At 51.6% G+C, this 25,817-nt stretch overlaps 1 protein-coding gene across 3 annotated transcripts in view; it reads left to right on the forward strand.

Annotated features, from left to right (window-relative positions):
- Window positions 1-2,662: 2,662 nt before the first annotated feature.
- Window positions 2,663-25,817, forward strand: part of NOS1 (nitric oxide synthase 1) — a 170,751-nt gene continuing 147,596 nt past the window's right edge. For all 3 annotated transcript variants that reach the window (XM_087857307.1, XM_087857309.1, XM_087857308.1), the window contains exon 1: window positions 2,663-3,015. The gene's annotated coding sequence lies outside the window, so the exon portion shown is untranslated. The remainder of the gene's footprint in view (window positions 3,016-25,817) is intronic.

A 25,817-nucleotide genomic window follows, 5' to 3' on the forward strand; every position in this document is an offset into this window, starting at 1 on the left:
GGAATGTAACATATCTCCTTAATAATTTTTATATTGATTACACATTGACATGATCATTTTTTACTGTATTGGGTTAAATACTTTATTTTGTTAAGATTTATTTATTTGTTTGTTCATTTATTTATTTGAGAGAGAGAGAGTGGGGCAAAGGGCAGAGGGAAAGAATCTCAAGCAGACTCCCCGCTGAGCATGGAGCCCGACTCGGGGCTCAATCTCATGACCCTGAGATCATGACCTGAGCCCAAATCAAGAGTCAGATGCTTAGCCGACTGAGCCACCCAGGTGCCCCTAAATGAAGTAACTTATCATCAGTTTCAACTGTTTCTGTTTACCTTTTTAATGTGGCTACTAGAAAATTTATAGCCAGGTCTGTGGCTCACAGTCTATTTCTACTGGATGGCACTGCTCTTCAGACCTACTGTGTGCCAGTCCCTGTGGTCTGCAAGACGGCACAGAGCAGGACCAGAAGACTGGTGACAGCCAGCTGTGAGAGCCCAGACGGGATGAGCTGCTCAGTGCATAGGCGCTGGGGTGTAACAGTGCGGACGAGACCGAGAAGCTGGAGCTCAGTCTTACAGCTTCGTTGGGCAAGTGAACAGGGCAGGGGGAAGCCCAGGGCGTGGGAGCTCAGGGGAAGCACCTGCCTGGGTGGGAGATGGTCTCCAAAAAAGCTTCCAGGAGAAGGTGATGTCCAAAATTAGGCCTGAAGGAAGCACAGAAATCAACTAGCTTTTCCAGAACTGTCTCCCGATTTCTGGAGTCCCTTTAAAACATCTTGCTGAAACACTGTGACTGACAGGGAGCTCATTCACTCACAAGGCAGTCTGCTCCATGATTTCTCACTGCTTTGTACCAGAATATTCTCTTTATGAGTGACACACACCACAAGGGGCCGGGGTGGAGTCACCTGAGCTCAGAACCCTTCCCTTGCCACCCTGAGGATCTGATCTGTACCCTGGGCACCTGCCCCACGTCTGGCTCATGACAGCCCCATGGCTGACAAGCCAGCCAGCTGCCTGCTCCCTTCTCAGCTTGACAAGCCAGGCAGGCTGAGTCACGGGCTCAGCTTCTCCCAACCCACGTGGGGTCTGGGTCTAGGCCAGGGGGATGAGCTGCCTGCCAGGGTGCCCATAAGTCAGACCAAAAGAAGCCCATGAGCCTCACTGAGGATTAGACCTAGGAATGTTCTGGAATCCCACACTGTACCTTGGAGCTCCCCAAGGGGCAGATCCAGCAGACAGGCATGTTATTCTGCCAGTAAGGAAACCAAGACACGAGGGGTGGGGGTGGAGGGTCCTGTCCTGCCTGAGAATGCTATTATAATAATTATTATTCCTCCATATTGTCATGGTTAATTTTTAGAACATGCCAGCTTCCTGTGTACAGGAGCCTGTCCGCACTGCTCACAGCTGCATGCCCGGTGCTCTAGCACTTAGTAGGTGCACGAGTTCTTTTATTGAATGAGTGCGTGGACAATGGCCACCTCTGTTTCTTAAGGACGTACTACCAGGAACTACATATTTATTTGTGTGTTCTTGTATTTATTGTCTGTCTCCACCACCAGGGCACAGACTGACTATTTTGCCCACCATGATGTCCCCAGCCCAGTGGCCCACACATAGTAGGTGCTCATAAACAGTGTTGACTGACAGGCTGGATGCTGGGCAGTTTCTCATTTGCTCTCACACAGCCCAGGTGGGGAGCGAGGCGCGCTCCTTAGCACCTTGTGGAGACGAGAAATTCAAACCAGGAGCAGTGAAGGTCGTGAGGTTGATGAGACACAGAGCCGGGATCTGGACCCAGGTCTGTCATCACACACACTGTGCGTGCTCTTAACTGCTGGGTCTTGCTGCCTCTGGAGGTAAGAGGAGACACCAGGGGCGGGGGTCCCTGGGAAAGGCTCCTGGGGCAGACGAGGGGCCACCTCAGCACTCCCCAGCCTTGCCCAGCACGTCCCAGTCACAAAGTCCTGTCCACGGGAGTCCTAGTTGGTGCTCACCACAGCTGCAGCAAAGCCCAGAGAGATTGAGTAATTTGCTCAAAGTCACACAGCTGGTTCAACACAGGCCTTCGGGCTCCACCTGCAATGTTCCTGCCCTTAAACCCCAGCTGTGGCCACTTGGAGCCCTCATTTACGCAGGGGTGCACGTGGGTCAGGAGACAAGGCTTAAGTGTCGGCACTGAGCTGGGCTTTTCCGGGCAGCCTGGCCCACTGCATCTGGTGACAAATCCAAGTGCCACACTTTGCTGTGTGACCCCGAGAACTGGCTTCCCTAATCACCTGATCTGAAAGATGGTGGCCTCCTTTGCAGGTGGTGGTGAAAATCCTTGACTAGGTGTCTCTCCTGCCGTGTGACTGAGGGGAGAAGCTTGGCTTCTCCGAGCCTCGGTTTCTTCATCTGCCGAGTGGACTTAATAAGTACCCATCTCTCAGAGGCCAGTGCGGGCACCGTGCAGGGCCCGGCATGTAGTAAGTGTTCAATAAAAGGTAATTTGGGGGATGCCCTGCGCCCACAATGGGTGGCCCTCCTGAGGATCAGGCGGCCGGGCCTGGCCAGGGCAGAGCCAGGGCGCGCACTCCTGCTGCCCCCAGCCAGCCAGGGAGAAACCTGAGCCACCCTCCTCCTGGGCAGACGCTGTCACTGTCCCCGCTGTCTCTGAAATGAAAGAAAGGTCAGAGCCTAGGGAAGCAGGGCCGGGGTGTGCTATGGAGGCGGCGGGCAGGAGAGGAGGGGCAGGGTGGCCCGCAGCTGCCTGACCGCCCTCGTCTCTCCCGGGGAGGCCTGAACCGGCCCGGCCTGGGTGCAGCCCCCCTGCCCGGGGCTTGGCCTCCCTGCCGGGCAGAGCCGCCTCCCAGCCTGCCCCTGGGGAGGGGCCACCTGGTGTCAATTAAACCCCAGCCACTCGGCCGCACCACGCCAGGCAGCTGATTAGTGCCGCTGGCCTCTCCAGATGGGGAGCACGGCCTGAGAGGGGGCGGCCGCCACCACGCCAGGGTGAGGTCCTCCGGAGCCGGTGAGTACCGGGTGGGGGCCCAGCCCCCCGGGGGCAGGCGGGCGCGGCGAACCCGGCTTGGGCATCTCGGCAAGGGGCCCCCCGTGCGGTCTGCTCTCCTGGGGCATTGTGGGGCCTCCCAGCATCCCCGACCTCCTTCGCCTCCGCCCTACCTGAAGGGTACCCAAGGGGGCCCAGCGCCGACCCCGCGTGTCCCCCGGGGCCGTGCGGCTGCAGGGGCCAAGCCCGACCATGGCCACAGGGAACCTGACGTGAATGCAGGACCGGTCGGCACAGACTGAGGCCTGAGGGTCCCAGCTGCCTCCTCAGGGCCGCAGGTGCAGCTGGTTCTTCGTGCCGGCCTGTCTGGGCGTCGAAGGCCGCGTTCCTCCAGCTCGGCAGCCCGCGCTGTGTGGGCGCCATTTGCCTGGCTGGCCGGAGACCCCTGCGGGAAGCAGGCGGGGGAGGCTGCTGCAGGCAAGCCCGAGCTCGGGAGGAGGCCTCTGGCTTCGCAGCGCCACGTGTCCCGGAGGCTGGTGCGGGGCCAAGTGGGGCCCTGGCCCCACATGCTTCTGGGGACGCCCGTCCAGCCTGCAGGCCAGGCAACACTATAGGGGCTGAGCCACCTCCTGGTTTCCGGGGGGCTTGGGGGGTTGTGGAGAATCGACCCCAGCAATGGCAAAGGAGAGCGTGACTTGTCTCTGGTTCTGCTCTGTGAATTCTGAGCCTCAGCTCCTGGCTGAGAGGGGTTCTCTGATCTATGAAAGGGGTCCCTCATGACAGGTGGTGTTATCGCCTGGTGGTACCCGAGGGTGGTCTGTGGCCACCATCTGCTTGGGGCAGAGGCGAGGTGTGCTTGGATGGGATGGCAGGCCGGGGGGGGGGGTGCAATGCTGGGTGCGTGTCCACCTGCTTATGCCACCTGGGGTGCCTCTGGAAGATGAATGGGACCACTCGTGTGGATCTCTGGAGCCTGTTCTGGACAGTGGCTCCAACGTGTAGGCTGGAGAGGAAGGATAGGTCACAGTAGAGTGCTCTGCGCCCAGCGGGGCATGGCCACGTGTTCCCCGTCTGTGTGCGCATGCGTGGTTGTATTGATGCCAACGCCGCGCAGGCGAGGGCTCCTTAGAAGCATCCCTGGGTCACCGTGCTCTGCTCTTTCCAGCACAGTCTGCATGGGGCGTGAGTGTTTCCCAGGGCATAACCTGTGAGCATACTGGCAAGCCAGCTAGATGGTCTCCCGGTTACACACCTTGGGGAGACTCACTTGCTCTGACCTCCAGACCGCATTCCATGCGGCTGAGGCCAAGCTGGGCTGCTGGCTGGACTCAGGGGCTCTCCGTCCCTGGAACCTACGTCTGCAGCTCTGGGGCGAGTGAGGAGGTGGGGAGGGGGAAGCCACAGCTGAAGTCCGGTTATTATCCAGGGAAATACTGGATCTGGTTCATTTCCTCCATAAATATTCATCACCGGCCTCCGTGCTAGGACTCTGGGCTCAGAACTGAGACTAGGGCAGCCACACTAGAATTCATTCATTCTCTCCAAAACATTTATGGAGAGACACCTATCCTAGATGCTGAGCTGACATGGCAGAGCTCAAGTTCACATTCCTTTATGCCTGTGTTCACTGCACGATCCTTACTGAGCGTGCGCCGTGCACAAAGTCTGTCTGCCACAGACACACCAGCGAATCTGGGAGGTGAGAAACCATACTCTCTTCCGACTTTCACCGCTGTCTAAACACAACGAGCCTGGGTCTGGGGAGAAAGCCAGATGCTTAAGCAGAGGAACATTAGGGTTTCTTCTCTGGTCGCTTTACAGCCAGGGACAGCAAGGGACGAGGGCCCTATTTAGCTCTGTAGCTGCCACTTGGAATGTCCCCATGTCCATCTGGGATTAGTGGCTTTCGCTAGTGCCTGGTGATCATGGCCATGGTACACGGTGTTGGGTCTCCGAGACACACCAGAACACGATGAACTTCACACACATCCGTGGTTGAGCTCCCTTTGCCAAATGAAAGTATGATAATTTTGACAGTTAATTTCCAAGTATGCCCAAAGCACTACTTGGGTCATGAAAAAAATACTAGAAGGTACCCTTTATTACTTTTCCAGGAGCCAGGCACTTGCTTAGCATATCACATGACCCATCTTATGGAACTCTTGCTCAACTGTCAGGTGGTAGCTCTGTTACTTTCCCATTTTATAGGTGTGGAAACTGAGGCCAGGAGGGACTAAATGACTGGCCCAAGGCCTTTCTGACTCCAAAGCCTGTGCTTTCAACCTCTAGACTAGGGTCCCCGATTAGATGGGGACATAAGAGGATGTCTGTCTACACACAGAATTTGGCCAGGGCAGCGTGAGGGAGGGTGTGCCTCAGGTCAAGGGGGTGGGGGTGGGGGCAGATAGAAAATGCAAGACAGCCGAGGGCCCTCTTAGTCTTTGCAGCCACAGAGCCCTTTAGTCCAAACAAAACCCCATGGAAATAGGTCAAACAGAGCTGTTCTGTGTGAAACACTATCCCTAGTCTTCCTCTGATCCCCTGCCCTTGGGGGACCCCCTGAGGACCCTCGGTGAACCCCTGAGGTGTGCAAGCAGCTGGCAAAGCACCTTGGTAGGAAGTCAAAGCCAGCCAGGGTGAACATGGCTGGTGAGGTTACCTGGCAGGTGATGGCAGAGGCGGCCTTAAAGGGTTGGAGGGGATGTGAACAGGAATTAGGAAAAGCAGACAGTCATTCATTTCAATATTCATCGATTCAGCAAACGCTTACTAAGCTCTTACTGTGTGCCAGGCACTGGTCTGGGCACCAGGGAGGGAGTGGGCACCACAGAAAACCAAGCTCCTCCCTTTGGCCAGGAGCTGATTCTCTGCACGGCCTGACCGAAGAGGCCCGTGTGATTGGAGCGGAGGCTTTGCACAGAGGGTAGGAGAAATGGCTTGTTCGTTCAATAAATGCTCATGACCCCCAAATGCCATGGCACCAGGGTCTCAATGAGTATCAGGCTGTCCTTGCCTTTCTTGGCTCTGAAGCAGAGCCTGAGACGTGATATGCTGTGCACCTAGTTTCTGGAAGGAGAGTGTTCTAGAAAGAGCGAGTGAGGAAAGCAGGAGAGGGCAGAAGGGGCTCAACAAGATGGTGGTCTCAGTGCAGATGCCTCAGGCAGATCCCGTGAGCTCTGGAGTGTGAGCTGTACTGCAGAGTTGGTCCTAACCTGAGGCAAGGGGGTGGGCCTTTGGTGTCTATCCCCTTGCCCTCCGGTCACTGGTTCAGGCTGTCGCTGGTTGGGGTGAGGGGTGTCATAATCTGTCCAGCAGGAGAGCTTTCCTATATAAGGCAATGCTCTAGAAAAGAGGTCAGCATCTGGGGAATGGGTGCATTGGCCTGGCAAAGGGGACCTTACAAGGCACCAGAATCGTCTACCTCACTGCCCCTGGGTCATTCCTGGCCCAGAGTGGGAGATGGGCAGCGAGCGGACAGCCAGGAGAATATGGAGGGTGCGCTGCCCCCATGGAGAAGCGCAGAAGCTGAGGGGATCCAGGAAGGGGTGTAAGACCCAGGGCGGACAGTCAGGGAAATGCAGCATTGAAGACTCTGGGGCCTGGGTTCAAATCCCAGGATGGCCACCAGCCCACGCGTGACCTTGGGCCAATGACTTCACTGTTGGAGCCTGTGTTTGCTCGGTTCCAGGATGTAGGTGCTACTTGGCAGGATCTGTGTGAGAGTCACACAGCCCCGTTCTGGCACGTGGCGACCTACTGGGACACTGCAGGCGGCAGTGCTGGTGAGCGTGTGAGCGTGTGTGCAGGTGGGGTTGCGGGGCACCTGCGCTCCCGAGGAACCCGGTCCTTTCCTGCAAACGCCAGAGGCACCTGGGAGGCCCTGGGAGATGAACCAGAAATGGCTACCGAGGGCAGGTCCCAAATATTACCGGCACTTTGGGTCCCTCGGGAGGAGGCAAAGGTGGGATGTGCGTGGATGGAGCAGAGTTTGCCCAGGACTTGACTGAGCGCTGGAGAGGGCAGGGCCCCGGGGCTGAGGCAGGGGCAGGCCCTCTTCCTCTCCCCATGCCTACTTCAAAGCCCAGAGCCCTGGGCTGAGCAGACCGTGTCCTTCCATAAGTCTCATTCATTCATTCGTTCATTTGAGCAATACTTCTTAACCCCGACTATGTGCCCAGCTCTGATGCATTTGTGAATAAGGCAGAAAGGATCCTGACTCGTGAACTTCAAAGTTCACAATGGGGGTCACCAAATGCCAGAAGGATAGGGAACAAAAGGAGGGACATTGCCAAGGAGTTGGAAGCATTGAGCAGTTTCTGGGCATCCTGGGGCCGAGCCCGGTGGCGGGACTGCGAGGACATGGGCTCAGCACAGCGAGTGGGCAGAGAAGATTCTCTGCTTTCAACCCAAGTTCAGCTGGGAAGGGGCGGAGGGGACATGGCACTCCAGCAGGGACTGTCTCATTTGAAGAACATGGTGTGTGTGAGGGCGTGTGTGCAGGGCTGTGTGGGTGCGAGGGTGCACGTAAGGGGGTATTGGGGGGATGTGTACGAGGGTGTAGGGGTGTTATATACGAGAGGGTTGTGAGGGTCCGTGTGTGAGGGATTGTGGGGAGCTATGTGTGTGAGGAGTGGGGGTACACGTGTGAGGCTGTGTGTATTTTGTGACGTATATATGGGTGTATGAGGGTGTGTATGAATGAGCTTGCATGTGTGTGGTTTACACGTGGGTACATGTGGGGTGTGTGAGAATGAGTGTGGGAGGCTGTGAGTGTGTATTTTGTCAGTGCATTTTCATCGAAATCTGGATTCTTAGAGCTACAAAGAATCTTGAAGCTTGTTCGGTACTACCTTCCCTTGACCTCACTGTCCAAATAACAACCCACCTCGCGTGTGCACAGCCCCCTACAGCTTGCCCGTTCCCAGTCATTATTCCCCGGGACCCTCGCCGCAGCCCTGGGAAGATGGCTTCATCCCATTCCACAGATGGGGAAACTGAGACCCAGGGCCCAGAAGAGGATGGCAGTGCCTCTAAGTCACAGGAACTGGTCTTTGGCCAGATGTCAGCTCTGACTTACTCATGTCCATATCTCTCCTAACTCAAGCACTTACACGCGTAACAAGATGCCTGTTCAAGGCCCACGTGCGCTCATTACATTATTTCTTTTCTCCTTTGATTCTATTACTTACTTTTTTTTTTTAAATCTGATTTCTCCCCTGGGTTCCACTCCACCAAGAATAAATGAGACTGCAGCTTCAACATCCCTCCCCCCCTGCTCTGCCAAATGCATTTTAAAAATCACTTTTCAATTAAGAGGAAAATTCTTATAAAAATGTTTAAACCCAAGTGGAGTTCATTATTCAAGAAAATACAGTTAGGAAAAAAAATTGGTTTGCAGTACTCCCCATGATTCCCTGAGAACAATGCATTAGAAAGAGACAAGTAATGCTTACAAAGAAAAACAAACTATCTCAAATAAAGACCAAATATTTTCACAGAGTCAAGCCCCAAAGCAGAGAAAACAAGTTCAGTCTTAAGCTGACAGTGCTGTTGGCCAGCAATTCCCACAGATTCCGGGGAATCTCTCTCTCTGTCTTGATGTATTCCCATCCCTCACTGGCTTCTGAGCATCTCTCCAACTCTGCCTTCTCACTGTCACTCTCGCAATAATGGCAGCCCTTCCTGTTGCTGTCACTTACACCTGCCCCATCACTGACCCCATTGGTCCTCCCACCTGCTCCTCGGAGTGGGCAAGGCCGGAATGGTTCCTTGTCCTCATTAACATATTGAGAGCCAGAGACTCAGAGAGGTTAGGTAACTTGCCTCAGGTCACACAGAGCTGGGCCTTACCAGCTGATCTGTTTCCCAGTCTAGGATGTTCCTCCTGACGGCATCACGGAGCCCCCCATGTCTCCTTCCCAGGTGGTTCTCCGCCCTGGTTGACCCCTTTATCTCCGTTTTCCTTCTACTTTCTTGACCAGGATATAAGATATGGAGTCAGGAACCAAGAGAGGGTATTTTTATACCACTAGCCATCTCTTATCTAAGCCCCGTGAGATAGAGTAATACCAGTCCTCGCAGGGGTCGCCATGCATCAGGCACTGGTCAGTGTTGAGGGGCTGCTGTGAGCCACTGACACCCCCCAGCCTTCCCTACCGCAGCGGGGAGCTAGCACAAACTAGGGGAAGAATATTAAATCAACCTGTTGGCTGGTGTGGAGGGCCTGCCCCTGGCGACCAGCAGGATACAGGGACTGGGGCTAAGCATTTGGAATATTAACTCCAAATGGGCCACCATTTTTGAGCAATGGGTGTGGCCCACAAAATGGCACGTGCAAACACAGAATATTTTAAAGGGCACATATTCTCTCAGATACTGCCCTCCCAACGTGGCCATGGAATATTTGCATTACGAGACGGCTTCCGTGTGTAGAGCAAAGCAGCAGGTATGAGTTTGTCACCCTCATATCGCAGTAAAACCAAAACGAATCCACAGATTAAATGCAATCACCATGCAAAACAAATCCAATTTGAATTCAAAGCCTGTAATGCAACGGGCAGACCATGTGAGCGTAGGACAGGCCGCCCAGAGGGCTGTTTCGATTTCCCCTGGCCTGGAGGTGGGCCCCACGATGACTCTGTTTTCAGCCATTTCTCCCCTCCACACCCTGCTGCAGATCCTCTGTCCGTACAACGTAGCGTTCTGGCCGCTGGCCTTCGCCAGGCATGGAGAGAATCATTCCTGTATTACATATGCAGCCTTTTCTTATGATTGGGCTGTGATTAAAGCAGGGTGGCTCAGCCCAGTTGCCATCATAAACAGAGCGGCCACCAGAGCCAGGTGGCAACTCTTAGTGATAAGATGGTTATTGGTGAGTCCAGGAAAGGCTGGCGGTAATGCCCTACAAATAACACAGTTATAACTCTTACAACACAATCACCCAAGCACAGTGGCGTACGACCCGCCAGGGGACCCCGATTTCAGAAACTCAAGTGCAGATGCATGGAACAGTCATGGGCAGCGTGCATTAAAGTTGGGGGGCCTAATTAGGAGGCGATCATGGCACGAAGGTGTTATGCCAGGAGGGCTCCAAAGGCTAGAACGGGAAGGAATATTTGAATGATGTGCCAATGGAAGGTAGGCAGGACATAAGCCTTGCAGGTCCAGATGCCCAGGGAACTGGCACGGGTTCCCTGAGCTTCCCAGAGCCCCAGGGAACCATGAAGGATGAGGAAGGAATCAGCAGGCAGCTGGGCAAGGAGAAAACCTCAGCTGGGTTGTTCCCAAGCACGCTGGGATTCTGGACTTGGATGCACTTGATTTCTTTATCGGTTACATGGGAACAAGACTTTCCTTTATACTGGGCAGTATAGATGACCACTTAAGGGCACAAACTGGGGAGCACGGTGGACCACAGTCTGAATTCCACTCTATGCCTTACAAGTTATGGGGCCTCAGGATAGTCCCTAAACCCGTCTGGGGATGTGTATCCTAGGCTGTAAAAGGGAAGTCACGTTCGTACCTTCCTACGGTTACTGCCACGGTTGAACCCCATGTTGTTTGTGAAGGGCTCGAGGCAGTGTCCGGAATCTGTGAGCTCAGTAAATTAGAGCTGCTGATGTTGTTCCATGATCGTACCATTGTGCCATCAGCGGTATTCCTTCATGCACCTGTTCTCTGCCTCTCCATCAGCCTGGGTCCCAGCTTCCCTCAAAACATGGGTCCTGCTCTCTGCCTCTAAGACTTTATCAAATGCCTTACCCACCCCCAAGCTGTTCTCCTCTTGCTGAAGGAGGTTCTCAACCTACTTCCTGCCATACGCCCCTTGGCAATTTGGTAAAGCCCACAGACTCCTTCTCCGAAGAACATTTTTCAATGCAAACAAAATCAAAAACAAAAAATGCACTGGATTGCGAAGAACAAATTGTATTGAAATACAGTTATCAAAAATGTGCTTTAAAGAAGCCAATGTAATATGATAATAAGGGTGCATTAGCAAGCTCTGAGTCCAACCAATAGTCTCATTTTGCAGTAGCGATGAGCATAAATAGCTCGAGATATTTACAACAACGATCAGGCGATAGGAGAATACCTATGATTTTCGTCGGTGATAAAGTCACAGGTCTAGCGGTACCACTGTGGCTTTTTGTCTGTGTTGGTAATGAAAGCAAGTGCTGAATTTCAGTGAGGGGTTAGTAAAATAAAGATGTAATTGTTTTTCCTATCCAGGTTCATGGCCTCTCTGAATTGTATCCATAGACCCTTTGCTCCAAATCCAGTCGTGTTAACTGCCTGTCCCATGCATTTGGCTTTTGGCCACTGACTCTATTAAGCTACAATTTATCTCTATTCAAATGCTCAAAATCTTTTATCTAAGCGCACACGCGTGGTTAAAAAAATAATCAAGTAAAAGAGCAAGTCTTGCCTTGGGAAGCCGTTTTCCACCCCACCTCTTCCCACTCTGCCTGCTTCCCAGGGCTGCTGTTCTTCTGCTTTCTAGCTGTCCTCTCTGTGGTTAACTGCAACTCTCTGATATTTATTGATTTACAGACCTTAGACCTTATCTATCAACATCTCCCGCCCTGTCCTCCTAATAGAGGTCTATCACTATTTTTAGGTCCACACTGGTTTCCTTGGCAACTTTAAGAAATGCCTTCAGTCTATTACTTCTTATTCCATCAACTGGAGGTGGTCTATTTTGACTCCACACTATCTCAGATGAGATGTTGGTGTTTCACCTTCCTTTCCTCTCCCCCTTTCCCTCCACTGGCAACGGTGATAACCCACTCTTTTTAATGTGAGGTCCTGTATACCCAATGTCATTCTAAGCTTCCAGAAAGTGGGGATTTGGCTTGGTTTCTCCTGTATCCCAGCACAGTGCTTGGGACATAGTAGGGGGTCAGTAAGTGTGTGTCCTGTGCACTGCCCCTTGGCTGTCATATGCACCCCCTAACCTGGTTACCTGTCTGGGCAATGAGCCCCAGCCACCACCGTGACCAGGGGACAGAGCGGGACTGAGGCCATGCACGCCTCTCTCTCCCGACTGGCCAAAGGACATCATTGCCCATAATTATGCTATGTAACTATAGGAATCCTCTCCTGGTCTTGAGTCTGAATTTCCCACTAGAGCTTCAAGGAAGCTTCTTTGGGGAGACTGTTAATGACTGTCTGAATCATTAGCTTCCCTCCTGCCAGTGTCACTAGATTTTCAGCCAGGCATAAAATGGCTCTGGGAGAGGAGACTGCAAGACCAAATTTCAGAGGGAAGAAGTCATTTCAGGATCTTTTGCAAGTTTGACAACTTGCCTCCCGTGTCATGTTCCTGTTCAAAAAGGGAATCCATTTCCTGTGACAGACCTTTCTAGAGCCTGTTGTCTTCACTCAGGCCTCTCTAACATCCACCCAAGGCTTCCTAGGGTCTCAGGACAAGGTCCAAACTCAAACTCAGCCCAAGGACCTGGACTCCAGCCAACTCTCTCCTTCCTTCCAGCTTCGATCCCCATGATCTAGCCAGGCAGAGCACGTCACAGGTCCCCAGCCCGGCACACGTTCTCTTGCCTTTGGGCACAGGACACGCTGTTCCTTCTGTCTAGAAGGCCCTTCTCCCCATACAGTGTCCCCTCCTGGACCTTCCTGCCTCAGCTGAGATGTCACCTCTGCCTGACCCTCCCAGGTCTTGTGCCCTCCCACAGCTTCAGTGTGCATCCCTATCATAACCCATAGCCCACTGGATCGAGACTACGTATTTGCTTGTTTGTCTCCCCCTCTAGAAAGTAAATTCCTTGAAGGTGGGATCCATATGTCCTTCAGTGTTAGGTCACAACAGTGCCTAGCACAGTGCCTGGAAGGTAGAAAGTGTTTGACACATGTGTTCATGATGGGGTATGGGTGGGTAGACAATTTAATAGATGTGTGAAAGGATGGATAGACAGATGGAGGGTGGAGGAATAGATGGACAGAGAGATGAATGTTTGGGTGGATATTCAGATGAATGGATGGATGGAAAGAAGGAAGGAAAGGGAGGGAGGGAAGGAAGGAAGGAGGAAGGTTATTTAGATGGATGGATGAAGGGAGGGAAGGAGGAATGGATGGATGGATATGCAGGTGAGTGAAAAGGTTAGTGGTTGGAAGCATAGACAGTAGATGACCTTTTGGTTCCTGGTAAAAGTGAGTATAATAAGAAATGCCACAGGGAACAGACTTCCTATTTCTGTTATCCTAAAACTCTGTCATTGAGGGAGACATCAAAGCTGTGCCCTAGTGTTTGACCCTGCTTCGTGTAGCTCTGAGTTTCCGTTCACGTTTCAGCGTTTCCCAGCTCTGCGGTAATGCAGGGGGCATACTTCATTCAACAATGTCTCTCAGCCTTCCTGGAACCTAGACTTTTATGGAGTGCCTTTGGAGCTCTAAATTTCAGATGTGTGTTATCCATGGTGTAAGCAGGACTTTCTTGGATTCTCTTGTTCGGCAACAAACATTTCCTAGGGATATATTAGGTGCCAGCGAGAACGGCAAGTGCTAGGGATGTGGGGATAGACACTCACCACCTTCCTGGAGCCTAAAGCGTGGGAGACACGGCGGACGTAAGTGCGCACTAAAGCGTGGGAGACGCGGCGGACGTAAGTGCGCACTAAAGCGTGGGAGACGCGGCGGACGTAAGTGCGCACTAAAGCGTGGGAGACGCGGCGGACGTAAGTGCGCACTAAAGCGTGGGAGACGCGGCGGACGTAAGTGCGCACTAAAGCGTGGGAGACGCGGCGGACGTAAGTGCGCACTAAAGCGTGGGAGACGCGGCGGACGTAAGTGCGCACTCAGCTACGGGGATGCTGCCGACGGCCGTCAGCGTTGCTGCCACTGGCCGAGCTCTTGCTACTAGGAGAATAGGACACGGGGAAAGAAGGGAGAGTGTCCCTGATAGGAGAAATACAAGAGTGTAATACCCTCTCATGTGAGGCGGCTGTTCCTAGCTTCACTGTATAAATGTGGAAAGTGAGGCACAGGGGTTAGCGGACAATTCGAGGTCAGGCGGCTGCTAAGTGGCAGAGCCGGAATTCTCCCTGCTTCCAGAACCCAGGCTTCCACCAACCGCATGGCCCCTGGCACAGCGGGCCGCAGAGCATGGGGGAGGGACCCAGGGTGGTCTGAGCCCGGTACCGAACTCTTCCTGGAGGAGAGGCAAAGACTTTACCCAGGGCGGTGGATTCTTTCCGGATTTGAGGGGGCGCATTCACAGAATTAGAGGGGGGTTGTCCCTCAGGGCCTGGTGAGCTCCACGGTGTGAAGCTTGAGCTGAGCCTCTGACCAAGGGCAGGGCATTCCCGGGGAGGGTACCTCGTTCCATTTCTCAGAGGCAGCCCAGTGCCAAGAATGGGGCCCAGCCTGGGGGCAGATAGACCTGAGCTGGAATCCCAGGCCTGTACCAGCCATGGGACAAGTGAGTGACTGAGCCCAGTGTCTGTCTTCGAGTTTGAGCTCTCAGAGCCTCTGTCTCCTCGTCTGGAAAATGGGAACGATGGTGCCTGTTTTGCCCAATTGTTAGTACAGGGGCGATGTATGTCAGCTTGGCACATAGTAGGGCTCAGCAAATGGTAAATCCCTTCTCCTGGCTCTTGGGCACAAGCTACCTGCTCAGATCATTCTCAGAGATGTTCCTCTTGGAGACATAGAATCCCTTGGAGAATCTGATAACAGCCGGAAACTTTCTCTAAAAAACCCCAGAATGAATATCCACCTTGAATTGGGAGTGCCATCGTAGGAGGTGGGCACAGCAGTGCGGGCTCAAGGTCAGACCTCCAGGGCTTAGGGCCGAGGTGTAAGTCCTATAACTCACATTGCACTTTGGTGATTTTGGATTTTGGAAACCCGAGGGACCATGGATGATCCGGTTCGAAAGTCTCGGTTCGAAAGTCTCTCTATGGATAAGCAAGAAAATGTTCTAAAGCACCCGTGGATTGATAAATACACCCACCACCGCCATTCTCTGAACATTCCCCGTGTTCTGAGTGTAGCACAAAGATTCTTACCTGGGTTAACATGTTCTGAACAAAGTCATCTCAGCTGTGATCCCCATTTTACGAATGAAGGCACGAAGGCTCAGAGAGGTGAAATTACTCGCCCAGGATCATTCAAGAAGTGGCAGAGCCAGGTTTCGAACCTGGCCACATTTAATTCTAATAGTCATGTTTCTAAAGGGAGAGAACTAACATGACTTAGGGCTAGTCGTGGCTCACACCCCAAAGATCAATGTAGTCAGTTGGCGTCCTTGTCAGAGCAGAGCTCACAGGGCTAGATCAGAAGCGGGGTGGTGTGGTGGGAAACCCCACCCCTCTGGTAAGACTCTGCAGGTGGCCACTATGACCTTCAGTAAAGTGTGCTCTGCTCCCTGCCTTGGGACACACTGCGTGGGCTGCACACTGACCAGAAGCTCCCTAAGCCCATTGCTCCCAAAGCCCTCCGAGGTTCCCAGGCTAGCAATACACGGGCTGCTCTCCTGACAGGGACAGAGAACAGCGGAGGGCATTTTAATGACAGCACACGGGCATCCTTTAATCAGATGGCCAGTCTCATTCCTCGAATTCTGAGACTGTCTAATAATAGGAGAAAGCACTGGGCCGTGCAGTCATCGGAAATCGGTTGCCCCATGGCTTTGTCTCCTGGAAGGGAGGCTATAGCGGGTTTTTCTCTACCGTGACTTTGATAGGCAGAGAAGCACCAGGCTGACAGTCTGATGGCCGTGTCCTCCCACACACAAGCCAAAAGACCCACTGAAGTAGACAGCTTCAGTCCCTGAATGGGTTTGGCCGCCATCCACAGGGGGTGCGCCCGAACGACCAGCTCATGCCAATTAGAGCCTTTGCCAGTGGACACTTTGTCTCCCTCTGTCACCTCCACCCACGGAATATGGGAGATGCATCACAACACAAAGTAGGAGAGAGGCAGCCTGGAAATGTACCACGTCCTTTCCTCGCACAGGCCTGGAAGTGCTGGGGGATGCCAAGCACATTATTGACATCTCTGGGCACCACGGCCCCACTTCTGGAACGTGAGGGGCAGTATCTACTTTGCAGTTGGCCTGTGGGGTATGAACCATCTTGAATAAGAGATGTATTCATTTGCTCGGGCTGCCATAACAAGCTTAGACAATAGAAGGCAAGGTTTAGACGATAGAAATTTCTGGAAGCTGGAGGTCCAAGATCAAGGCGCCGGCAGGGGTGGGTCTTTCCAAGGGCTGTGGGAGAGAATCTGTTGCCTGTCTCTTGCCTGGCTCTGGCGGCCTCGGGTGTTCCTTGACTTAGAAGTGGCATTCTCTCTGACTTCACTGCGTATCATCTTCCTCTATGCGTGTCTGGCTCTTCACGTGAGCTCTCTGTGGAACGACACCAGTCATACTGAATTGACCCCCATCCCCCAGTAGGACCTCACCTTAACTGGAGTTAGGACTTCAATATATGAATGAGAAATTGGGGGGAGTGGAAGGCGGGGGTCGGTTTGGGCACCTCCAGCCACAATCCCCCACAGTAGTCAACCAATGGGGTTCAGTATCCAATTGGATGCTTTTAATTCTCATTCTTATCTTTACCTCTCATTCTTATCTTGCTGAGGGTTGAACAGCATCCCCAAAAAGATATATCCAAATCCTAGCCCCCCATACCTGTGAATGGGAACTTGTTTGGAAATAGGACCTTTGCAGATGTGATTAAATTAAGAATTTCATTGATGAGAACCTCCTGGATGTAGGGTGGGCCCCAAATCCAATGACTGGGGTCCCTATAGGAAGCCAGGGAACACCAAGATTGGACAGCAAACACTGGAAGGGTGAGGGTGTGGGTACCTGGGACCCCCCCCTTTCCCTGCACAAGTGTTACAACTCCCTGTGAATCTGTAATTATTTCCAAATAAAAAGGTTTTTTTAAATTAAAAAAAATTTTTCATAATATTTTTATTATGTTATTCACCATACAGTACATCCCTGATTTTTGATGTAAAGTTCGATGATTGATTAGTTGCGTATAACACCCAGTGCACCATGCAATACGTGCCCTCCTTACTACCCATCACCAGCCTATCCCATTTCCCCACCCCCCTCGCCTCTGAAGCCCTCAGTTTGTTTTTCAGAGTCCATAGTCTCTCATGCTTCATTCCCCCTTCTGATTACCCCCCTTTCTTTATCCCTTTCTTCCCCTACCGATCTTCCTAGTTTTTATGTTCCATAGATGAGAGAAACCATATGATAATTGTCTTTCTTTGCTTGACTTATTTCGCTTAGCATTATCTCCTCCAGTGCCGTCCATGTTGCAGCAAATGTTGAGAACTCGTTCTTTCTGATGGCTGAGTAATATTCCATTGTATATATGGACCACATCTTCTTAATCCAGTCATCTGTTGAAGGGCATCTCGGCTCCTTCCACGATTTAGCTATTGTGGACAATGCTGCTATGAACATTGGGATGCATGTGGCCCTTCTCTTCACTACGTCTGTAACTTTGGGGTAAATACCCGGTAGTGCAATGGCTGGATCATAGGGTAGCTCAATTTTTAACTTTTTAAGGGACCTCCACACTGTTTTCCAGAGCGGCTGTACCAACTTGCATTCTCACCAACAATGTAGGAGGGATCCCCTTTCTCCACATCCTCTCCAACAATAGTTGTTTCTTGCCTTGTCAATTTTTGCCATTCTAACTGGCGTAAGGTGGTATCTTAGTATGGTTTTGATTTGAATTTCCCTGATGGCTAATGATGTTGAACATTTTTTCATGTGTCTGTTAGCCATTTGTATGTCTTCATTGGAAAAGTGCCTGTTCATATCTTCTGCCCATTTTATGATTTGTTTATTTGTTTCTCGTGTATTGAGTTTGACAAGTTCTTTGTAGATCTTGGATACCAGAAAAAAGAATAAAGCACACGTGTTCCTAAAGAAAGAAGAAGAAACTGAGAGGCAGGGAATGAATGCTCCTCTAGAAATTTCAGAGGACGTGTGGGCCTACAGATACCTTGATCGAGGACTTCTGGCCTCCAGGGCTGTGGGACAAGAAGTGGCTGTTATTTGAAGCCACCAAGTTTGTGGCAAATTGTTGTGGTGGCCGCAGGAAACCAGTAGAGATGTAAGGGGCCCAACCCTGCCTGGCTGGATGGCACATAGGAAGTGATCAATAAATACGTCTTACTTTTTAGGGAGCTGCTTTCCATTACACAGACTTTCAAACAAGTTTAAACTTTCAAACTTTCTACCAGAGATCTTAGGATGAGTATAACAGGCATTGCTCAGGAACATAGGGCACAAGACTGCCTTTGAAAAAAAGGGGTTTTGTTGTAACATTTGAGAAGCACCTGATCGAATGGGTCATTGCCCAAAGTGCGGTCCGCCTAAGTCGGTTAGACGTGCAGTGTCTCATGATGATGGTCCACAGGACTGTATTATAACCTTCAAAGTTGCTAGGAGACAAGATCTTGATTGTTCCAACCGCAAACAAGAAATGATAATTAGGTGACGTGGCAGAGGAGTTAACCAATCGTGTTGCGATATATAAGCGTATTGTGTCGATAGAGTTGCATGTCAATTACAGCCTGATAGTAATCAATAATTAAGAAAGAAATGCAGAATCTCAGGCCCTCCCTCAGACCTGCTGAATCAGTATCGGATTTCAGCCAGAACCCCAGGCGACCCCTGTGTACCTCAGAGTTCAAGAAGCCTCAAGCTAGAGCACCTTGGCCCTACTCCCGATTTTTGGGTTTTGGTGTTTTGGTTGTTTTTTGTTTGTTTTTTTTTTTTTTAAACAGAAGTTACTTTTTTAGTTTTCAAGAAGCAGGGCAGATTTCTCATGCTATTAAAAATTGGTGGACAGGAAATCTCATAATGAAGCTGAAAGGTAAAAAAGTATTAAAAACCCCAGTTTATGATATTTTACCCTTTTGTTTAAAAAGTTAGATATCACTTCAACCATTTCCAGATATCTGATTCCTCAGCCCTAGAATCTAGAGTCCAGATAAATATACACTAACTGTCTCTGAAATGGGTGGAGTGCAGGGACTAGAGGCTCTGAGACAGGGGAGGCTGTCCACATGGGGTGGCCCTCCTGTGGACTCCAGGCTGAGGCCCCCCGCAGGCTGTCCTATATGGCCACTGGAGCCTGGAGCCAGGTTCCAGAAGGGCCGCTGTGCTAGGGGGCTGGGCAGCCGCTGGCCCCCACTGCCCCCTGGACGCCCACGGAATGAGGCAGGGTGATGGGGGAGCAGTTCACCACCAGATTCCTCAGCCCCCCTCCCCCAGGAGGCTGGAAGCCGAGGGAGCATCTGGGTGAGAGGCCCAGCCTGTGTGTCTGTGGGCCCGGGGAGGCCCCTGAGGGGCAGGGGTGCTTGGGCATCCACTGAGGCCCCCGGCATGGGGCTCGGGGTGTGGTCGCTCTGTGCGTCCACCTTTGGTCACCGCTGGTCAGTGCCACTGCCTGTCACACAAGGCCACAGGGCATATCACCCACGTGGAGAATGCCCCTGCACCATCACCTGCCCACGACAGGACCCACTTCTCTGACACCTGCCTTTGCAGCTGGGGGGGGTCCCCCCGGGCCGGTCCAGAGGTAAGATGAGGCCCGTGGCTGTCTGAGGCCACCTCCAGCTCCAGCCCACATCAGGCTGAGGGGCCCCCAGGGTGTCTAGAGTGACAACTCCCCACTGCCTGCAAAGAACAGGCCTTTTTCCAGGGAGCCTGAGAAGCATGGCGTGACCCCCACCACCCACATCAGGGGCCCCAGTGGCCACCTGTCCAGCCTCAGTCCCCAGCCACTGAACCCAGCACTGCCGATGGCCACTGGAAGCCTGGGGCTGAAGCCACTGGCAGAGACTCCCCCCACAAAGAGAGTCTGGGGCTACACGCTCTCTGCCCCCTGATGCTGCTGGCCAGGCCCCTCCTCGTCCCGGGCCCAGACCCCATCTCTCCCCATCACACGGACACCATGTGCCACTGACCAGGCCGTGAACACTGGCGGCTCTGGAGGCAGAGCTGTGGCCCAGGGCCTTCTGTCTGAGCGACGAAGTGTCCGGCTCCGGAGGAGAACCGGGGAGGGGCTGCTGGCCGTGAGGGTGCCCCACTCCCATCTTTTTCTATTTCCTGAGCCTGATTCATCTATAAAATGGGCCCAAGACTACGTATCTCCTAGGCTGCTCTGAAGGTCAGCTGAGGCAGATCCTACACAGGACAGAGTTTCCTGCCTGGTCCTCTCCCTGTCCCTCTGGTGGACATCTTTCTCCCAGCATCTGGCAAATAAAGTGCAAATAAAAAGCCAACCTCCCAGCCAGGGCCGCCAATCATGGCTTTCCTCCCCCTCCTCTACCACTGCTGCTCTATGTCCCCATGGCTGAGACAAGTCCCCAGGGTGGAGAGTCCCCAGATCAGGGCTGCAGCTTGACAACAAGGGCCAGAGCTTCCCTCCAGTGAGAAACTCGGCAGCTTTCCGGGGAAAGATCTGAAGTTTGAGTCAGCAGAGGGAGCCGGGGGGGGGGGGGGTGCTCCAGGTGGAGGGAGCAGCATGTGCAAAGTCCCTGGGGTGAGAAAGAGGGAGGTGCAATCAACCCACAGAACTAAAGGCAGCCAGGTGTGGCTGGAACATGGAGCCTGGGGGCTGGGTGGTAAAGAGAGGTGAGCCTGGGACAAAGGCAGGTCTGGGTGAAGGAGGGGCTGTCAGACATCTTAAGGAGTTTGGTCAGTGGGGAGTCAAGGGGAGGATTGGAGCTAGGGAAGAAGGGAGATAAATTCAGATTGGTACGTTAGGACGACCCCCCGTGCTTGGATGGGAGTGAAGAGTGGGCAAGACAGCAGCTAGCAGGTGTTCACAGCAATGTGAGAGATGGTGGGAGCCTGATGCTTTCTAATGTGGCTAAGGAATTGAGGATAAAAATGGTGCCTGTCTCACCTCCGAACTTCCAAACTTGACCTAGTCAGATGGCTGGGGCTAGAGAGTATCCCCAGCGGAGGTCAGACACATCCTGGTTCAGATCCTGGTCACAGAGGAAGTTGCTGTGTGGCCTTAGGGAACAGACTTAAGCTCTCTGAGCCTTGGCTTTCTCAACCATAAAATAAGGATAATTACCTCACAGGAAATGTAACAGCATCTACACTTATGCGAGGATTAAATGAGAAAATGCACAAAAAGAATGGTGTCCGACAGAATAAGGACCCAACACAGAGTCACTGATTATTTCATTTATCGATTGTTAATTCTCCAATGGAATAAGACACTGTCCCTAATCTCGAGAATGTCCCAGGCTAATTGGGGAAGCAGACATGTGTATAAAGGGAAGAGAAGAGTGAATCACGTGCCTCGGAGGCATGGGCAATGGCCAGGGCAGTGTTGGGGGAAGAGGAAGAAGCTATGGGTGTAGACAGGCAATGAGAACAGCCCTTGGGATCCCCAGCGCCAGCTGCCAGCCCGGGACACAGAGCAGAGTAACATGATCGGGCCTAGAAATCTCTCATTGGCATGAAGAGGCCAATGGATGGGGTGTGTGTGTGTGTGTGCGCACGCGTGCACACGCACACGCTGGCGTTGGTGAGTTTGCCTAAATAGCCCAGATCACGAGGCTCATGGTGCAGGGTTTGTGACAACCACAGGGTCACGGGATCCATGCAGGAGGCACCGCCTGAGCTGAGAAAGGCATCCTGAGCCTCGCCTGGCTCATGGCCGTCTGGAGAAAAGGGCAAGGGTGCAAATAGCCCTGGACCATCAGAAGGCACAGGCTGGAACAGCCCCCAGCAGGGCACCTGACAGGACCTATTAACCTGAGAACTCCGCCTGCCTCTGACCTTGCTATGTCTAGAGCAACAGCAGCCAAGGGGCATGTTGTTTATAATAGTAAAAAAAAAAACTGGAAACAACCCTAAATGCCCATCAGGAGGGGAGTAAATAAGTAAAATGTGGTTTCTTTCATGGATATAGTGATTTAAAAAAAAAGAACTAGATCCATAAGCATTCACATGACGAGATCTCAAACATATCCCATAGACCAAGAAAAGAAAGTCACGGGGCAAGGTGTAAAAGGAGATAATACTCATGTCTATTTAAACACCTGTACATATACCAAATAACACTGTATACATTTTACCGATACATACATTTATATGTATCAGCATAAAGTAAGGTTGGAAAGATACACAGAAAATTCACAGCACAGAGAGCCTCTGGGAAGCAGTTAAGCTTAGAGGATATTTGATACCTAGAACAGATCAATTTTTAACACCTCTCTCCTCTATATGACAAGATTATTTGCAGTAATAATTCTATACTAATAATTAGTCTTTCCATGGCTTGGTCTTTGATTTTAAACCAGTAATTTTAAAAGAATAAATCTCAGTGTTAAAGATACATTCAAATTCACTAAACCAGAAAAATATTACACCTAGCAATTTGTACTCCACTTCACTCTTAAATTTTAAACAGATACATTTTATTTTATTTTTTTTTGTTGCAGACACACCATTTATTATTTTAATCAATAGTAGGTATTGTATGAACATTTAATATTACTGATCATACCCAAAACAGATACATTTTAAACACCACTCCAGATAGTGACAAAGAACGACAGAAGTCACTCAAGGGCTCTTTCTTTGTGTCTGTAATCACTGTTTATTTTGAATCTGCTGTTTAAATGGAGAAATATATATTATCCCAGAGGTTGGAGACACAAACCGAGCCAAAGTGACTTTGAACGATTCCAAACCGTGAGAAACTTCCGAGATGATCACATGTAGCTGGGTCCACCTGTGTCAGGAGCCAGGGTATAACCAGGGGGTTCTCTGAATTCACTTCTGAGTTCATTAAAGGATAAGTAATAAAAATGGGCTAATTTGAAGCTTATTCTTAAAACTTAACAGTGATGCAGCAGTGGTTTATAGCTTAGACAAACAAAATACTTTCTCAGGGAGGAGTATTTATTTGATCACTGACTTTGGTTAGAAGATAGTACTCAGTGATAATAAAAAGCAGATTGACTTCAGTTGGTTTTATTATTACTGTAAATTTTTCTCCAGGTAGCTCATTATTACCTGCTTTCAGGGTGGGCCACCCCCTCAACCCCTGCCCTTGGCACCCCATGGCTAGGGAAGGCTGGGAGAGACCAGGGTCCAGGCTAGGGGTCAAAGGGGATTACAGGCTTTACCTGTCATTTTCTAATTTTTTCCAGAAGAATGGCTAAAAGTGTGGGCTCCAAAGTCAGACTTCCAAGGTTCCAGTCTTGGCCCCAAGGGTGTGTGTGATCCTGGTCTGGTGACTTAATTTCTTCTGGTCCTACTTTCCTCATCTGTCCATGCCGCTCATAACGCCTATGTCAGAGGATGGCTGCGAGGATGACGTGAGATAATTTGTGTAAAATGCATAAAAACACCTCCCAGCATACACTAGGTGCTCAATAATGTCAGCCGTATTTTTAGAGGGATAATGTATTCATATATTAAGAATGTCATTTTTTAAAAATGTATGCCTACCCATACTCCTACCATACAATCCAGCAATCATGTTCTCCGGTATTTACTCAAAGGAGTTGAAATCTTTGTCCGCACGAAGCCCTGCAGACAGATGTTTATAGCGGCCTTACTCATAATTACCAAGAGTTGGAAGCAACCCGAATCCCCTTCAGTGGGTGAATGGATAAATAACTGTGGTCCAGCCACAGAATGGAATAGTACTTAGCATGGAAGAGGAAGCAGCCGTGAAAGACACGGAGGAAACGTAAATGCCTGTTACGAAGTGAGAGAAGCCAGTCTGACAAGGTCACATAGGGTGTGAGTCCAACTGTAGGACGTTCTGGAAAAGGCAAAACGAGGGGAAGGTGAAAAGATCAGCGGTTGCCGGGGTCAGTGGGGAGGGAGGGAAGCATAGACAGAGCACAGGGGACGTTTAGAGCAGGGAACATATACTGTGAGGGTGGATAGATGTCATTTTGCATTTATTCCCCAAACCCATAGAATGCACACCCCCGAGAGTGAGCCCCAGTGTAAGCTGTGAATGAGAAGGATGTGTCAATGTAGGTTCATCGGTTGTAACACGTGTCCCACTTGGGTACAGGACGTTGACTGGGGGGGGACGCTGCGGGGGGAAGCAGGAGGATGTAGGAACTCAGTGTACTTGCTGTTCAGTTTTGCTGTGAATCTAAAACTACCCTAAAAATTAAAAAAAATTTTCTTTTTGGGGCACCTGGGTGGCACAGCGGTTAAGCGTCTGCCTTCGGCTCAGGGCGTGATCCCGGCGTTATGGGATCGAGCCCCACATCAGGCTCCTCTGCTATGAGCCTGCTTCTTCCTCTCCCACTCCCCCTGCTTGTGTTCCCTCTCTCGCTGGCTGTCTCTATCTCTGTCGAATAAATAAAATCTTTAAAAAAATTTTTTTTCTTTTTTAAAAAGCATATGTCTAGAAAAAAAGGCTAGAATGGCAACATGTTAATCAAGGTTAATGCGGGGTAGTAGGACTATGCGGGGTGGCTATTTCATTATTTGTGCTTTTTAAAAAGTATGACACCCCTCCTTCCCTCTCAGAGCGGGAAGGCAGGGAGGCTGTCTCCTGGGGGCCTCAGCAGCTGAATCAGAGCCCTGCCCTCAGCCGCCCTTCAGCTTTGGGTCTGATGCTTCAAGATCTGTTCAGGACAGCTATGGCCTGGCCTGTGGAACTCTCTGGCATGACCCAGGAGGCACTTTCTCTCTCTGTGTAGATTTCCTTTGTCTGGGGTGGACACGGGGAGAAGCCAAGCTCCTGAGGAGGTAGGAGGGTCTCGGGCCAGGTTGGCAAAGAAAGTGGGAGCTGCTTCAAGGTTGGGAGGGTTTCTTAGGATGGAGAGATAGGGCAGGGGACGGGACAGGAGCCCGCCTGGAGCACCAGCCCTGGTGCTTGTCCGTCCGCCTGTCCGTTCGCCTTCCCATCCCTCTGCCCATCCATTCCTCTGCCCGCCCGTCCATCCATCCGTCTGTCTGTCTGTCCGTCCATCCATCCACCCACCCACCCAACCATTCAACTATCCATCCCTCTACCCATCCATCCTTCTGCCCATGCATGCATCCATCCATCCATCCATCCATCCAACCATTCAACTATCCATCCATCCTACCTGCCTTTCTGTCTGCCTGTCTGCCAGTCCCTGCTCTCATGCATCCATTTCATTCATTCATTCATTCCACAAATATTAATTGAGCACATACCATGTGCTAGGCACTGGGCTTAGGCCTGGGACATTGCTGTGAACAGGGTGGACACAGTCCCTGCCCTCCTGGGGCTAACAGTCCAGTGGGGGACACAGCAGTAACAAGTAAACAAACAGACAATTATGTTGGACAGAGACTCAACAGGGAGACAACCAGGCTGCCTCCTGTCTGTCTGTCCGGCTGACCATCCATCTGTGAGTGTTCCTACCTCTCCTGACATTTCTTAGCCTGTCCTGCTAACAGCCAGGAGCAGCCCCCGGGAGCCTGCTCCACCAGACACTCCTCCCCAGAACCTGCCTTCACTTTCGCCCCAACTTCCCCAGTTGTGAGAATTTCTGGTGCACCTGTTAAAAATACAGTTTTCTAGAACCCTCCTGGAGATGCCCACAAAGGTACCATGAGTGTTTGACAAGCTCCCGTTCTGACCCGCTGGTGTGTGCTGCCCGGGGGTTGGGGGAACTGTAGCTCCACTTTCTCCCCCTACCCTCAGCTGCAGCCCTTGGAGCCTCCAGTATAGCCCCAAGATCATGGCAACAGCTGGGCCCGGGTGACAGGGCCCCAGGGGACACACCTGGGCTGGTTCTCACGGCCTGGAGCCCTGCGAGGGAGGGCTTGCTGGGGCCAGGGGTCAGACCTGCTC

This window comes from Ursus americanus, chromosome 30 (genome assembly GCF_024610735.1).
Source record: "Ursus americanus isolate L20-20 chromosome 30, mUrsAme1.1.p, whole genome shotgun sequence".
NCBI classification, from domain to species: domain Eukaryota; kingdom Metazoa; phylum Chordata; class Mammalia; order Carnivora; family Ursidae; genus Ursus; species Ursus americanus.